This window comes from Mesoplodon bidens (assembly GCF_964165515.1).
Source record: "Mesoplodon bidens genome assembly, chromosome: 8".
NCBI lineage: Eukaryota > Metazoa > Chordata > Mammalia > Artiodactyla > Ziphiidae > Mesoplodon > Mesoplodon bidens.
This window is the reverse complement of record NC_138165.1, coordinates 55,191,914-55,210,101: the sequence shown is the minus strand read 5'-3', so window position 1 is coordinate 55,210,101 and position 18,188 is coordinate 55,191,914. Positions and strand designations below refer to the sequence as shown.

The 18,188-nt window shown below is 35.0% G+C and overlaps 1 protein-coding gene across 1 annotated transcript in view; it reads right to left on the bottom strand.

Annotated features, from left to right (window-relative positions):
- Nucleotides 1-18,188, bottom strand: part of LRP1B (LDL receptor related protein 1B) — a gene marked incomplete at its 3' end in the record, with an annotated part of 2,330,707 nt that overhangs the window by 918,623 nt on the left and 1,393,896 nt on the right. The window lies entirely within an intron of this gene.

The window sequence follows — 18,188 nt, the reverse complement described above, 5'->3', positions numbered from 1 at the left end:
TGGCCTTTTACAATTTGGTCTCAGAAATCATCTAGTGTAATTTCCTCTGTAATCTCTTGGTTGATGCAGTAACAAGCCTACACAGATCCAAGAGTATGGGAGGAATGTCCAAATGTCAAGGAATTTGCAGTTACACTTTGAAGCCATCACAGTGAGCAAAGCACCAGCAGCAATGCCCACAACATATGATACCCAGAATTGTGGGTTGGTTTTTACCTGCTAACATGACATTATGGTTTCCTATATTTGTTTCTCATTTATGGAAGGAACAAGCAGGAAATGGAAGGAAATAAAGTCTTGACTTGAGGCAGTTCTCTGTTCCAACTGGCATTCTTCTGACACCTCCCCTTACTCTGACAGCCTTCCAAATGACATTGGACAAGATTTCCATTGACTCAAGTTTCACTGATGTAGTTGTACCCAAATAGAAAATGTTTTGTCGTCTACATTCAAAACATACTGCTAAGCCAATTTTCTTTAAATTCTCCTGAATTTTTTTCCCCTGGGAGGATTATACAACTGGCAAGCTTGAATCTTAAACTTTCAGATACTTTTGAATAATACTCAGTGGAGAGAATTTAAAAAAAAAGTATTTTGGAAGATGATGTTGGTATATATGGCAGGGGGAGTGTCCGTGTGTAGTTCTCAGAGAAAAATGCAAGTTTTCTATTTTAACTTCACTGTAAAGTGCTGACTAATTTAGCTCTGATCATTTGAATATAGTTTCAATTTATGGAGCCAGTAACTATCAAAACATTTAAGCGACAAAATATTAGAAAAACTGCTCAATTCACCAGAATTCTGTTTTTGATTAAAGTCTGAGTTCGTGACCAATGTTGCTTTAAAAAAAAAAAAAAAAAAAAAAAAAAAGCTCTGGTGAATGCCACAATTAGAGTATTCAATGACAAGTCTTTATGATGTGTCCTGAGGGAAAAATCTGATTGGTATACAGAGAAAAATTTCAAGAGAGTAACATTTCCTTCTGTGCCATATTCTAAGACAGGAATTCCACATGTAAACAGGAAAATCTTGGTGTGATTGGGCTGGTCGATCTGTCATATCTTCATGGACAAGGTTAATTCTAATCACATGGCTGGTTGACAAATTTGTCTCTTCCTCTCTTATCAAGGGAAAAAGAAAAAAAGAAAGAAAAAAAGAAAAAAAACGGTCTGGATTTCTAGATTGGAGAAACTACTTGGCAATTTATAAGTGCATTTCATGTTTCCTTGCTATGTAAAAGTGTCACAGCTAGAATCACACAGAGTACAACTAAATTCCTAATGCAGCATTTTTTTATGTAAAAAATCCCTGTTGTTAGTACTGTGATTGACAAGAGCCTCAAGTTACTTCTCTAATGGAAGTCTCAAAGTTGTTATTCCTGTCCCTTAGTTCAATTAGTGCTAACCTTTGCCTTCCACCAGTAACATGTACTTATTTCTGGCCCATAAATTATGTAAATAAATTATCCTCACTTCCAGACGGCTTTTATATTGTTATTTTTGCTACGCTAACTTAGCCTGTACACTCAAAGAGGGCAATAAATATTCATGTGTCGTCAGTCAATAAGTCATTCACAGATTGAATAAATATTTATGCCAGATACTATTTTAGGCAATGGAGATATAGTGGTAAATAAGGTATGATTCATACTGTCAAGGAATTCACCATATATATATATATATATATATATATATATATATATATATATATATCAGACACAACAGGCAAAGTTATGCTGCAGTAACAAACAACTTCATAGATCAATGCCTTAAAAGTATTGGTTTGTTTCTAGCTGGAGCTACATGAAGGCCTTTGAGGATGTGTTCATTGCTATCATTTAGATTCTTAGAGAGATGGATACTCCCTTTCAACGAATACTTCCATAATTGCAAAGACAGGAAAAGGAAATGTGGTAAATCACACACTGGCTCTATAAACCTCTGCCTATAAGTGAAACACTTCTCACAGCTCATTGGCCAAAGCAAGTTACATATGCATATCTAACACTCTGAGGAAGCAGGACTTCCTAATGAGCATAGGAATACAGGATCATATTCATCAATGTACTATTTTCACCACCTACGTCATGCTATGAAATTGTCAGTTGGTACTATATCTACAGTAAAATATTCTATTTAAGTTTTAGCTTATAGCCTACCTAATGAATGTTTCTTTATTTTCTTAGAGCTATATGTCACCAAGATCACACCTTTTTGCCTCATTTTCAGTCCTATCACTCAATCACTCAAAACAATACATGATACTGCTGCCATATATGCTGGGTCTTCTCTAGTCTTGGGCTAGTATCAGTTAAATATCTTTTAATATTCCCTTCCTGGTTATGTACTATCCTTGCTTGATGCCTAGACTCAGCACATTGTGTACAACTAGGTTGTATCCATTTCTACCTTCTCTTTTACCAGAAGTTATCTGACAGCTTGTATCTATTGTAAGTGATGTGCATTAAAACAAGATTGCTCTCCATCTGCTAGAAAGTGAAGCACTGGTTTCTATTGTAACTACGTTTAGGGAGAAAATGAGTCAGTTCCTTAGAGTAGTGAAGTGCACTGTGCAAGACAGTGAACTATTAAGCAATCATACTCTATCACTATTGAAATTTTAAATCTTGAACCACAGAATCATAGAGAAAATTTTGCAGTTCAGATTGTCAAAAGAGAAAAGGTCATGAGAGAAAATAATATCAACAAATAACAGCAATAATAATAACAATGATAATGTTTTGTTATGAAATAGCAACTTTTATTTGTATCCTCCTTATTTAATTGAACTCCTTCTGTCCAGCAGTTTATAACTAATCAGGACCGCTACAGCAAGGTTTTCTGGGTTCAAATCCTGACTTAATTACTTGGTAACTGTGTTACACTTAGTATTTTATCTCTCTCCACCTCAGTTTCCTGATCTGTATAATGGGTATAATAAAAATGCATATCTCATATGTTTTTGTGAAAAATAAATGGCTTATAAAAAAACATGGCAGATAGGGTAAACACAAAATCTCCAAAGTAATAATAATAGACATGGTGCTCAATGGCATTTTGTTATAAATATCCTCAGTAGGGCAAAGTTGGTTGGAAAAGATGAAACATATGTAAGGAAAGAATAGGAAAAGAATAGGGAAAACCTTCTTCTGATTACTAATTAATCTTCAGATGTATGTGTGTGTGTGTGTGTCCATTTAAAATCACTGGAGGTTTCCCAAAATTCCATAAATGACTTGCAATGCAAAGTTTCCCGGGACAGTGGAAATAACTGACGTGTTTGAGGATAATGGCACTATCTAATAGCAGAATGCAGGAACAGCAATTACAAGCGTAATAGCAACAGAATTACAGCTGTTATGTAGTAAGGGAGAGAATCACTTAATACATCAAATTTGATAACAGGAAGCAGCAAGTCCGACATCGACTAGATTCAAATGTGGGAGTAGAGACAAGGTTTGAGTACAGGTCGGCACAGAAAAAAAAAGAGTCAAAGTTTGAACAGAGAAAAACTGTTGCTAATCTGGCTAAAGATGGTATTAATATTATATTCATGATGGATTTTTACTTACCAATTATACAAACTTTTAATTATAGGGTACCGATATATCATTTGTGAATATGTCTACCTACTCCTATTCCTATTAATTAGTATATAGCAATATCTATTCCATGACGTAGGTTTAGATCTTCTCTTCCAAAATTGTTCTATCTTTTTTTCAAATCTGCTGTTTGTTTTATGAAGAGGTATGAGGACTAAGTAAATCCAACAAACCTGAAATGGTAGGTATGAAAATGAAGCTCATGTAACTCACATAAGTCATTTCTGCATAGGGAAATACCCTTTTAGGGGCAACCAAGCCATCAAATCTAGAAAATGACACCTGGGTGTCCAGCATGGGTGAGTCAGCTAGTCCTTACTTAGGCTTAAAATGTGACTCTCTCCTCATTCTGCTTTCTCTGATAATCCCTCATCATCTGATTTTTCTCCCTGCTCTTGCTGCCAGCCAGTCTCACATTGAGCTTTAACTATAGTTAAAGCCAGTTATGAGGCCACTCACCCTCTCAGCCTCTAAAGCTATTTCTTTCTCAAATTGTAACTTGAATGGTAAGAAAAGTGCAAGTGAACTACCTTCTACTCCACAAAAAAAATGTTAGTATTTACCCACCTCTTTTTTCTCAGCCAGTACTAGCAATTATATGCTTAAAATTGAGAGTAAATACTCCTCTCAGATGTCAGCATATTAACAAAGGCTGACTATGCATGGGAAAATAGAGTCCCATTATTATAATCATGGAAAGAGATGGAGGGGGAGATTACTTTCTTCTGTCCTTGTAAGTTATACATGTAGGGACACAATCCATACATTCTTTAATTGTACTCCTGTGGCTTTATAAGACCTAATGATGCTTTCTAAAGGTGTTTGGTTTCTATTTAGGGGGTAGCTGAGGCAAGAAGGAGACTTGGGCTCTCCCAGAGTTCATAGCTTAGCAGTATACAGAAAGCAGAGAAGAAAGGCATTTTTGGGATTTGTAATTAAATGAGAACGTGGAAGTCCTAGATGTCAATACTAAAGCAGAAAAGATAGAATTATTCTGCAGTTGTCATTTGTTTCCTGATTGATCTGCAATTACAGTCATATAATCACTCACAACACAGTTCTTTTTCTCTTTCTTTAAAAAAAATTAATAGACTTCATTTTTAGAGCATTATGTTTATAGCAAATTGAGTAGATACAGAGTCCCCTTTCTCACTCACAGTTCCCCTATTAGTAACATTTTGTATTAGTGTGTTACACTTGCTACAATTCATGAAAGGATATTGATGTATTACCATGTATCTGTTTATTAAGTTCAATTACTTGTCTGAATAATAGAAACATATACAGATCAAAGAGTAAGAAGATCTAAAAGAAGGCAGAGTGTCCAGCAGCTAGTCTAACTAGTAATTGCCTTATCATCAATCACCTAAACATTTGTCTCTCTTATTTATTGGGAAGTCACTAAAGACCTTGACAGTTTCTTTCCCTGTGGAATAAACTAGGACTTTCTCTTTAAATTTAGCAAACTTCAAGATCAAAATACACACTTGCTAGCCACAGTTTCAATAATTGCCTTGGTAAAGTGAGTATCACCTTCACTGATGTTACTGATGCAGTTTTGACTGCCATCTTTGTCATCATCAACATCATTATCATCTCCATTGCCATCCTTATCTAATATTCACAGGGCTTTGATAAAGAACCTTAAAATATCCATCAGGAAAAATACAATTTTACTCTCAAATAGAGTAAAATTTGCATTCCACAGCAAATATTCCCATGACATTGAATGCATACATCTCTGTTCCATTCTCACTGAAATTATCTGTTTTGCTTTTTTCCAGTTTTTTTTTCTCCCAACAGAAACTTGATTATGTTCAGATAGTCATCATTCCTCATATCCCCATCACTACCAAAGTCCACATGACTCAGGGGAAATTGAACCCACTTTCAGATCTTGGGGTGAATTCTGATTAATACAAACTCAAAGAGCATATGTGATTCCCCCAGCCATCAATACTGCTCCAGGTATAAGAAAGCAACCTTATGTAGCCATTCAGAATGAAGTAATGGATTTTTAGTCCATATTTAGGGAGGGGCCAGGTTTCTTTCTCTTTTTTTTGCTGCATGAGAATAAGGAAGCAATTTTTTCTTAGTTGCTGCTGGCAGCAACCTTGTGACCATGAGGGAAAAGGAACTGGGGTGTAGCTGTGGATGGCAAAGCAGACATAATGGAAGAGATGTGGCTTTCCGATGATGTTTAGGCATCAATTCAACCAAGTCTAGATGTAACCAAGATTGCTCTTCTCTGGCCTTCTTTTTTTTTTTTTTTTTTTGGCCATGCTACGTGGCTTGTGGGATCTTGGTTCCTCAACCAGGAACTGTGAACCTGGACCCTTGGCAGTGAAAGTGTGGAGTCCTAACCACTGGACTGCCAGGGAATTCCCCTCTGGACTTCCTCTTTAGTGAGAAAACAAATTAACTTATTTAAGCCAGCTGGAGTTAGGATTTCTAGTGTCAAAAGTATTCTAAAATGTACTGAACCTTATAATACTATATTTATACCATTGAACTGCCTTCTTTTTCTCTTCTACCTCTAGTGTTACCTTCATCAATACTTCATTTTGTCCTCCACTCTCGGGTTGAATTTGTACAAACAATACATTTATTCAGAGTATGCAACAAAATAAACAAACAAAAGGATAAATAATAGCCTAGTGTGTATCAAATAAAATCTAAGACACTCAGTCTGGAAAGATAAGACCTTCCATGGGTTGGGAGTAGTAGTGAGATCTTAAGAAACACAAATAGAGGAAGAAGACTCATTCTGATGTCTGAAAAGAGTGAAAATAAAATCTCACGGTATTTCTAGCCCTTTCAGAGAAGAGGGTGCTTAGGTTCTAGGAATATGGCACCAGGTATTTAGTGAAATTTTTCCAATGTAGAGATGCCTATTATTTCACTCATTGACCAGGATATAATCTACTTATTTCTCTGATTATATCAGCCAGACAAATTTTTAATAGATGATTTATATTTGTGAATGTCTCAAGAGGAAAGATGAATTTAATAAAAATGACTCACTTAAGATGAAGTGATAAACCTAAATTCTGAACATTCAGGGGAATATAAAACACTTTGCAAAAAGATGAACCCACTCAATTTAAAATACTTTTCAGAAACAAAGGCTTTGAAATGATAACCTGATCTACATTTGTTTTAGTAACCAGAAAACAATATATATATAATATATATTATATATATACATATATATTATGGAATCACATAGTGATTACAATGGCAGAGACAGTCATCTGTCAACCAGATACTCATACCCACCCCCATTTCCAAAATCTTAAGTGGCTGACAACTTCTCAGCTACAAACCATGTTATCTAGCCCCCTTGCATTCAGATGTGATTAAATGACTAGATGTCACTTTCAGTTTTAAAACAGCAGATGTGCCTTTCCTCTCCCATCAAAAATCAGAAGATTCTGAGGCCCTGAAGGATGTAGAAACCACAAAACAAAATGAACCTCCTGAATCAACACATGGAGAAAAACTACCTAATAAATAGGAACACTGGACTCTAACTTGAGCAATCAAACAAGAAACACATTTCTATTGTGTTATCCACTGAAATTTATAGTACCACGTTTTACCACAACAAATTCAGAAGTTGTTACCACAAGTATAGAACTACCTTAATAAGAATCTAGACTGCATAACATTGGCTTAACGGTAAGGCAGCAGCAGCAGGGTAACTGTTCAGGACTGAAAATACTCAAGGTTAAAATACTTGACTAAAAATGTCCTTTGTAAAATTTTGGAGAATATCTTGGAAGGAAAAACCAGTGCTTATTGAGCATTGTGGGTTTAAAGGAAGAAGTTTAAAAGTATAATAGTAGTTGTATTAGTTACTGCGTGCTTTTTTTGGTAAGATATTACCAAAAAAAAAAAAGAAAAAGAAAAAGAAAAAAAAAAGAGTCTAAGTTAGAATTGCCTGTGTTTTGTTTGTTTGTTTGTTTGTTTTTGCAGTACGTGGGCCTCTCACTGTTGTGACCTCTCCCGTTGCGGAGCACAGGCTCTGGACGCACAGGCTCAGCGGCCATGGCTCACGGGCCCAGCCACTCTGCGGCATGTGGGATCTTCCCGGACCGGGGCACGAACCCGTGTACCCTGCATCGGCAGGTGGACTCTCACCCATTGAGCCACCAGGGAAGCCCCCAGAATTGCCTGTTTGATAGCAAAAAATGAAAGAGAAGCCAAAACTGGGGTCTCCCAGGTTTAGAAAAGCCAATTGCTTCTGGAACCTGAGTAGTAAGAAAAAATATTGCAAATGGCTTTGAGCAACAAAAGCCAATTAAGACTTCTCAAATTCCTTCTGAAGGAATTTACCCTTCAGACAAAAGGTATTTGTTTCCCACTGAATCATTGTTTTCAGGCCTCAAAGTGACCACTAATATGCTGAAAGAGAAAACCAAGAAAGTGAGGTGGAAAGAAATAATTTGATAATTATTTTTAAACTATAACCAAGTGTGGTTATTGGTATATAGAAGTAATGGGAAGCAAAGAAAAAAATCTACTAATTTTCAAGGGAATTTGTAACTTCAAAAGCCAAGAGCCTAGCTTACAAGATCCTTTGTCTCTTCAAACCTTAAAGCAACTTGAAAGGAACAACAAACAATCTGTGAAATACCCCCAAGGGAGAGGATATTCCCCACTGCCAACTTTAGATGCAGTATTCAGCACAGCAGACTAGAAAGAACCTCCCAGTGGAAGCATAGATAAAGGAGAACAATGGACAAGGGGAAGTGTTACAGGGAAAAGAAGTTTTCCCTGAAACATTCCCTGAAACAGAAGGTCTTCACTTTACTTGCCTGGTAGACTCCATTACTGCTCTGTCCCAATGACTACTGTCTGCTTCCTTCTAAATGGATTTTTTTTGCTATTTTATCACTGGTCCATCAATTTATATATCTTGTCTTTTGGTTCATACTTTGCTGTACAACAAGGAGCAACAAAAGGACTCAATAGAGAGGACTGCACATCACCTACAGATCCTCTACTTTGACTTAATTGTAGTGGATTCTATATATGGGAAGAAGAATGCATATGGATATTTGGTAACAGAAGAGAAGACATTGGCTGAGATGGCAAAGTATTCATTGGAAATGTATGCTCCCACTTTCATCCTATGGTGTTGTCATGGGCAAGCGACTGCATGTCTTTGCCCATTTTTGAATTGTGTTGGTTTTTCTGCTATTGAGTTGTATGAGTTATTTATATATTTTTGGATATTAACCACTTATATATATTGTTTGCAAATATTTTTTTTCTCATTCTGTAGGTTATCTTTTCACTTTGTTGATGGTTTCTTTTACTATTTAGAAACTTTTAAGTTTGATGTACTTCCACTTGTTTATTTATTTTTTATTTTGTTGCTTGTGCTTTAGGTGTCATGTTAAAAAATTGATTGCCAAGACCCATGTCAAGAAGTTTTATTCCTATGTTTTCTTTTAGGAATTTCATGGTTTCAGGTCTTACATTTAAGTCTTTAATGCATTTTGAGTTAATTTTTGTGAGTTATATAAGATATGGGTGCAGCCTCATTAGTTTACATATGAATATCCAATTATCCTAGCACTATTTATCAAAGAGATTATCTCTTCTCCATTAAGTATTCTTGGCTCCCTTGTCAAAAATATCAGTTGACCATATATGCTTGGGTTTATTTCTGGGCTCTCAATTCTGTTCCATTGGTCTATGTGTCTATTTTTTTCCATTACCATGATCTTTTGATGACTGTAGTTTTATAGTAGAGCTTGTAATCAGGAAGGGTGATGTCCCCTGCCTGTGCACAATTTTTGCAAGTGCTAACAAAGACAATTATCTAAATAAAACCGAAAGAATACCAAAGACTCTCAAGATTTGCCTTTTCCCTTTGCATGATTAAAAAAAAAAAATGTTGAGTAAAAATCACTTGACATTGGAAAACATTCACTTTGACCCTAAAAGCCAGGTTAATTTCTCCCAAATCAAACCACTGACAGTCTGGCTCAAGGGAAAATATCAAATTTGGTTCAATATCGTGCAAGTCTCAGCAGTTAAGCAGAACAAAATTTAACCCAGCATAAAAGCTGAATGTTGTTTCTATTTTTTGTTCCTGTTTTTTTTTTTTAGTTTAATGTGATTATAATGTATATGGCAAAATCCTGAATTTATGTTATGTGTTCAAGTACTTATTTTATTGTTTTTAAATTTTGTCCTTTCCTTTGTGGTGTTTACAAACCAAGATTCTCTCAAAAAAATTTTTTTTAGTAACATTTATGCCCGATCCATTATTTATCTCAGAAATGACAAATAAATTACTGCTTAATATTTTGTTTATTATCTATAAGTTTGGGGGGTAAACTATAGTAACCGTATCTACTGATTGTAATAGTTGATATTTGATGCATAACTGCTATACTCCAAGCTCCATAAGAGAATAGATTATATCATTATCTTTGATGCCCTGATCAAACCTGAGTGCTACAGGAAAGTTGTCCATTTATTTTCAAAAGCAATAACACTGACTTATTACTACCTCTTGTTTTCATAGAACTTTGCATGTAGCAAACAATTAGAAATAAATTTTAACTACTTGAAAATATAAAATTATTCTTTTCTAGTAACAGCACAACTTCTTCCAGTAGGTAAACTACTCTTTGGCAGAGAGTAAGAAGGCTTTCATGCCACCTTAGAATCATTTTATAAGTGAAACAATAATTTACTTAATATTACCCCAGTGGCTTAGAAATGTTCACATAGCTTGCAAAAGTGTTAGAAAATCTGATAGAATAAAAGCTCCCATCAGCTTCTTAAACTATATCTTTAAAGGCATAGTTGAGTGCTATCCACAGTGTCCCCACCCCAGCCTCTTAGTATTGTAGAAAAAGTTACAGAAAGCAAAGAAACAAAAATCAACTGTAATTTGCCTTGAAAAGTGATAAGAAAAATATTCCTCAGAAAGAGTTTTAACAATCTGGGCTAAAAGGAAATGGAGGAACTCTCAGAGAAGGTGAAATGAAGGGTTGGAAAATAATATTTGTACATATTCCAAACAGGTTTAGCTAAGTGAAAAGAGGTCCCTCAGTGCCTGAGAAGAACAAAGACAAAGGGCTGCACATGAGAAAGGACTATCATAATACAGTGTCTGTAGAAGATGATGTTGGTTCATAATCCATTTTTCATTCTTCTATGTTATCATATACTCACTCCCATGTCACACTGTCTTTCATGTGCAGATGGTAAAAGTTGTCTATTGCTGGCTTATTTAGGTTGCCATGTACCCAGTTGTGACCAAGAAGACATGAGGGAATATGTGCTTTGGGAGCTCTTCTATGCCCAAGGAAGAAATAATGCTGTTTTTTAACTGAATACCATGTTTCTACATGGGATCCCTGAAACTTCAGTAGCCGTCTTATGACCACAGAGGTATTAATTTGAAAAGCACACACTAAAGATAACATCACAGAATAAAAAGGTAGGAGGAACCCAGATGGTTAAATGCTATTGTTGAGCCAATAAATTAACCAAACCAGGGACTGTCCTAAATCTAGATTTTTAGGTGAAATAATAAATTCCTTCATAATTTAGTCTGTGTACAGCTTTTCTGTTACTTTATCTATTTGAGTGGTCAGCATTAATCAGTGAGAATTCAGAGAAGATATGTCTTTAATAGGGAGTGGCTAGAAGGCTGGGAAGACATTAAGTATAATTACTAGAAATAAATTCTTAAACTCAGTAGTTTAGAGATAAGTTTAACAAACACTGAAAACTTATAGAAAAAAAAAGACAGAGAGAGAACAGCAAAGAGAACAAACAGAGATGTAGAATGTTCTGCATTATTTTGACATTGTGAATGATATGACTCAAGAACACACAATGGGAGTTAAATCAATGTGGGTTAAGGTTCCAGTAAAGGCTGTACTGAACATAATAAGTCACTCCTAGCTGCTCTTCCATATTCCCAAGCTAATTATAATATAATAGAATAATCATTTGTAACTGAAGGAGACAGTAATTAAAGGCAATGCCATACATAAACCTCCACTTGAGGAAATGTCTGTGGAGGAGTTTGGAAAGAGGTTGAACCTAGAAAAAATTAATTAATGAGAAAAAAAATTAACTCATATAAAAGACAGTTCATATGGATTTATACTTTTGGATGTGCCTCTGAACCACTAACTTTAGTCAAAATGGTGCAGACCATGAAACACATAACTGTATATTCATGTTGCCTTGCCTTTTCACATCAGTAATTTCTGAAAGGAACTTTGGATTGAAAAGTGGCAGGTGGTAACTCTCCTTAGGCACTTAGTAATTTGGTCTAAAATAGGTAGATGCCAATTTCTTAGATAATTCTCTATTCTAAATCCAAGATTGTTAGAATCACACAGAGAAGGGAGTAGTAGTGTAAAATGGGGAGTACGCACATAGATATTTAGATAGCTTATAGATAAATAAAAAGATAGAAATATAGCTAGTGCTATAATGATATCCACTTGAATTTTGATACAGGTAAGAAAACACATAGGTAAAATTTTTGAAATAATTAATACAAATTTATAAGACTAAGGTTGCTTTCATTGTACTGCATTAATCACCCACTGAGTATAAGGAGAAGTGGACAAGTAACTTCCTTGGCATTCTCTTACGTATAAATGAACTTGGAGGTCTGCCTACCTGAGTACTATTACTATCTTTAGGACCAAGACTGTCTCAAAATAAATTAACAGACCAAAATATAGCTTTAGCAGTTCATTTTGTTCCTAAATCTTTAAAAAAGAAAAAAAGTTTAAATTCAAGATGCACAAAAGGGAAATTAGAGCAGGGTAATACAGAAATTCAGGAGAATAATGATCAGAGCTATTAAAATGTTTCCATGTTTTTCTGAGTTTTCTTCTAATGAAGAGGAATATACAAGAAGATACTGAGAGAAACTAAGTTTACATTATCTTCAAGAAACATCTCTCTCCTTGAGCAATAGGGTGTTGCATCTGATTGTAGGAATGAGACATGGCTATATTGCAGTGGTGAAGGATACAGGAAATATCTATTTATCTAATCTATCTATCTAGATATAGATAATGTTTCTGTGTGTGAGTATGCGGGTATGTGTAGAGGGTAGTTCTTCCTTAAAATGTCAGGACCCACAATTTGCAACATATCACAATAGGAATGTGAATTTCAAAAGATTAGGGGCAGTCATGAATTGTAGATGAGCATCCAACCCACCAAGACTGATACTTCCAAGAGGAGAAAACAATACATAGGGGAATATCTTTAGATACTTCCTAATGTTCAAACCCATAGAAACTTCAGATTCATCTGAATCCTCAAATCAGTAGATAGTGGTTAGTTGTAGGGGTGCAATCTGTAGCTTTAATTTGCCTACAGTGTACAGTAGTACTGCCTTACCCATGGGGGATACATTCCAGGACCTCCAGTGAATGCCTGAAATCATGGATAGTACCAAACCATATATATATATATATATATATATATATATATATATATATATATATATAGCTGTCCCTCAGTATTTATGGGAGATAGGTTCCAGAAGCCCCTATGGATCCCCAAATCCACTCTCTTACATAAGATTGAGTACTACAATAAATATAGTCAGCCCTCCATATCCATGGTTTCAACCAACCATGGGGTGAAATTTCAAGTTGAATCCATGGATGTGGGTCCATGGTTAGTTGAATCCTTGGATATAAAACCCACAGATACAAAACCTGCAGATATGAAGGGCTGACTGTATGTGTTTCCTATACATACATACATATGGTAAAGTTTAATTTATAAATTAGCCACGGTAAGAGATTAACAACAATAACAATAAAATAGAACAATGAGAACAATATATTATATAATACTGTAATGAAAGTTTTGTGACTGTGGTCTCTCTCTCTCAAAATATCTTATTGTATAAATATAATGCCTTTTCCATCTTAACTAACCGCTTATGCACTGCAGCCATAACTTTTGCAGTTTCAGGCATAACAGCAAAACTAGCATGAATTTCTTTTTCCGTCTTCACAATTTCATGGATAGGAGATTTGTTCTTGCCATACATCTTAGCACCTTGGCAATTTTTTTTCTTTTCGTATTAAGTTGAGAACTTTCACCTTTTCCTTAAAGAAAGCACTTTATGGCTTCTCTTTTGCTTATCCAAATTCAGCATCACTACTTTTGTGCTTTGGGGCCATTATTAAGTAAAATAAGGTTTACTTGAACACAAGCACTGAGATACTGTGACAGTGGATCTGAAAACATAGACTACTAAGTGCCTAATGATCAGGGTACGTCGGACAAAGGGATGATTCACATCTCAGCAGGGACAGAGCTGGATGGCACTACACTACTCAGAACATTGAGTCATTTAACACTCACAAATTAGTTATTTGTGGAATTTTTTCATAGTTCTGGACCATGGTTGACCACAAGTAACTAAAACCACAGAAAGCAAAACTGGATAAAGGGGAACTGCTGTAGCCTGACGGATTTAATAGCCAAAACTCTGCCACAATTCTACTGTCCTACTGCAAGTGCCTAGTGAGTGCAGGCTGCAACTTGGAACCTGGGCTGGCTCTACGGGCCACCTCATGGACGTGAGAAATTTGGTATCTATCCCAAGGCTCCCCTTGTTACAAAACTTCCTTCATGGTCATAGGCAGACCTACTTCATTTTCTAGCTTCCAACATTCACACAGCATCTCAGATTAGAATTTCATTAGTCAGTGCTGCTCCCTGATAGATGTTAACTTTGATTCTATTTTTAATTTCTCAGCCATGACTAGTTTCACCAACAGTGGGGATCCAGGTGGGTGTTGAGAAAGGGTTTATTATCTATTAAACACTGTCAATCACTCCTCTGTGAATTCAACTTCTGAAACTTAAGTTTCAGTCCTCCTCTGCCTCCTGGCAGATGGACTGCTTTTATAGAGAACAAAGACAACACATTTTTCCCCTTAATACTGACAAGCGGTCATGGATTCACAAATAAATCCTACAGATCACTCTGCCATTCATTCTCAACAAGTCAAAAGTCCATCCTACATAGAAAAAGGGTATACATAGTACTTGGAACATAGTCAATTTCTGCTGTTTCACATGATATGGGGGATTTCCCTTCTCCCTCAATTTGGCCATCTCACATAACTTTACTGAATATGAGTTCTATACATGGTACCTCAAGTCCCCCAAAATATTTTCCTCAAATTTTCAAATCCAACTTCATCCCTAAAAATATCTCTTCAATTTTACTCTGTTTTTCTAATATTTATCATCCTTAGGATTAATTGATCCTCACTTTTGCAATAGTGTTGTAACGATTTGATAATTATGGTGAAATGTATTCTTGTATCAAGTTTAGTGTGATGATTTTAATTTAATAGCAAACTTAGAGCCACATCCTAGAACCAAAATTGTATACTAGTTCCACTCCTGTCCTCAGTTACAACCCTCATCAGACTCAAACACTATATGGTTTATTACTGAAAAAATTTCATATTAAAAAATACAGTTCAACTGACAAAGGTAAGTGTGAAGGGATTTTATTCTTTACCTTTATCTTTTGAAAGACCTTGAATGTAATCCAAACATACCTTTCACAACATAAATTATGAAAATGGTTTCCTCTGCTATTTCCTTCTCTATACCTACAGTTACTCTGTACTTTTTATCCTCCAGCATCACATATACATTTCATCTTTACTCCCAGGTCATATCACTTTATTTTCTCATTTCCCCTCCTTTTACTCAGTACTTGATTATATAATAGATTTAGTCTCTTTGAAGTAAGTCATTTCAGAAGCATTTGTAGTAGAAAGAGAATTAGGCTGGAAATGAAAAGATCATCTTTAATGAGGTGGAATATTGGTCTCATCACTCAATTCACAGCAGTATTGTAAGTGTTGGAAAGATTAGTAGTTATTTTTAAGGCAACATGAAAAAGAGAACTTCACATATTCTACAACTCAAAAAGTGTTAAAGTGCTTTATATGTTTGGCATTATTTAATCCTCACAACAGCCCTTTAGTGGATTATCATTATTCATATTTTTAAGGTAAGAAAATAAAGATACAAAGAGGCATCCAACATCACACAGCTAGTAACTAGGCAGGATTTGATCCTAGGGAGAGTGACTTCAGATTAAATTCATAATCACTAAACAAGCAGAGCTCTAATAACAACTATCAGAAAAGCTATTTTTGATATTGGTTGGACTATAATCTCTATGCTACCTTCAAACTCTAATGACTGTATAGAAGTAATTTTAGAAATTTCTTCAAGAAACCATTGGAAGAAAATATTGCTAAAATTTGAAATGAAGAAGAAAATCTCAAGAAGTATCCCCAGAAAAATAACCTGAATTAATGAGTCAATATCAACATCACAAAAACAAAGAAAATGAATTAAAAATGTTTATAAACAATCTCCTCCTGGCAAATTTGGATTGGAGCCTGGCCCAAGTCATATTGATAGTCTAGAGAAAATTACTAATCTATATTCAACCTGTGGAGAAGTAAAAAATAAATTAAAAAATTTTAGAATGATAATAATGATAATATTGTAAAACTTCTTAGATAAAAAAGGAACTAGGAGGTTGAGAAAAGTAAAAAGTACAGCCAAGTAAAAAATATTTCTTTTCAATGCAGCCTGTGGGGAGGTAAGGCAAATCTCCAGCCATTTCCATACATATTAAGGTCAAGCTCTAAGAGTCGGGTCAGACTTTTAAGACATTCTGATGTTTTCTGAACTGAAGTTATAACAGACAGAGCCAAAGAAATATACCTCAGACAATTAGGAAAACATGGGAGAAATTTCACTGGTGGTGCATGTCCCCTTTAGTAGGTCATGCAGAGTTGTTCTAACCTCAACTATTCAAATTACCCTTGAGTTCCCCAAAGTAGAAGTTAAAGGAAAAAAAAAAAAAGAAAAGAAAAGAAAAGAAAAAACCTGCTGTTCCTTCCCTAGGTAGCATCACATTAAACCTAGCCAAATTTCTGATACAGTATGAAGAGAAAAATAAATATTTTTTAAGTGTCCTATTACAAATGGGATTATACTTATAAAAGAGCATAGCTTTTCCTCCTCTGATTCCTAGAATTCAGGATTGAAACACAGTGATAGAGAGACAGAGCAAACTCAAACAAAAAAATTTCCAAAGAACCTATTGTGATAAATGATACATGACAAAATTACACTTAAACAGTAAAGGAATCCAGGGCCCAAAGGAATCCAGCAGAAAATAAGCACAAACAGTGTAAGGGTTTTCTACTCCTAATTCCTTTGACAAAAATGACAAAGTATGGTTCTTTCATGTAATGACAGGGAGAAATAGGAAGCTTGAGAACATAAAACATGTTGCTTTTCAGAAAGGGAGATGGTGTCACATATATTATATTTCAGGTTGGCAGTTTTATTTGAAAAGGGTCTCTGGATCTTTGTTTTTAAGAATGGGGAAAGATTGGGACTTCCCTGGTGGTCCGGTGGCTAAGTTCCCAATGCTGGGGGCCTGTGTTCGATCCCTGGTGAGGTAACTAGATCCCACATGCCACAACTAAGACTCGGCACAGCTAAATAAATACATAAATGTTTAAAAAAAAAAGAATGGGGAAGGATAAGAGTGGTATAAAAACGGGAGAAACACAATAGCTTCACCTCAACATTTCTGACAGACAAGACTATCTAAAGGCTAATTTTAAATTCAATTAGCACATCCAGGGAAAAACACGCAAGCAAATATATTTCTAAACAGAATGCCAAAAGAATGCTGTTAGCACATTTGTAATTTTCCAGTTCTTCCTTACTACACTTAACCAACACCCAAACAAATCAGTTTAAATACAATTTCTCTTACTTATGTCTTTTGAAGCATCACTGCAGTCAGATTGAGTCAAGTAACCATCTGTTGCAAATACAAATAGAGCTACATTCAAGCATTATATTACACAGCCTTCCTAGCAAAGCTCTTACATGCAAGCTGTTCTTGTCAAAATCAGAACCATTGTGATGATACATCTTAATATTCAATCAGACTTTAAGAGTGACAAAAGTCCACATATGGATGACAGCTGGTTCTTCAGTAAATATTTTCCCATTTATTGAATGGGGACTTATGCCAGTTTAGGATATGTTCCATTAGACATTTCAGCCTGAACTGCTTGGGGACGATTAAAACAATAACAAGTATAATATTTTAGTTTTCAAATCTTTACTACAACTTACATCTGAAAAAAGCACCAGCTCTTTCAACTTAAGTTTTACACTAAGCCATTAATTTGAAAGTATCCTTTCCCAATAGTTACTGGTAAAAAAAAAAACTGGCTTTAGAGAACTTTATACAATACCATAGTGTTTGTAAAATTAAAGCATAATTCCTATATTAATTTTCTAATTATATGAACAGAGTTTTTGGGAATTTAAACATGTATACCTATATTTTGAAAAATTATGAAATATTAAAAAAAGATGAATGAGCCTATTAGCTAAAAGAAGTTCAGATAAAATAAGGTCTCTTTTTAACCAATAGAGTGGCTTGCAAAATTGGAAAGTCAAAGAAAAAGTGAAGATGGATTCTGATGATTAA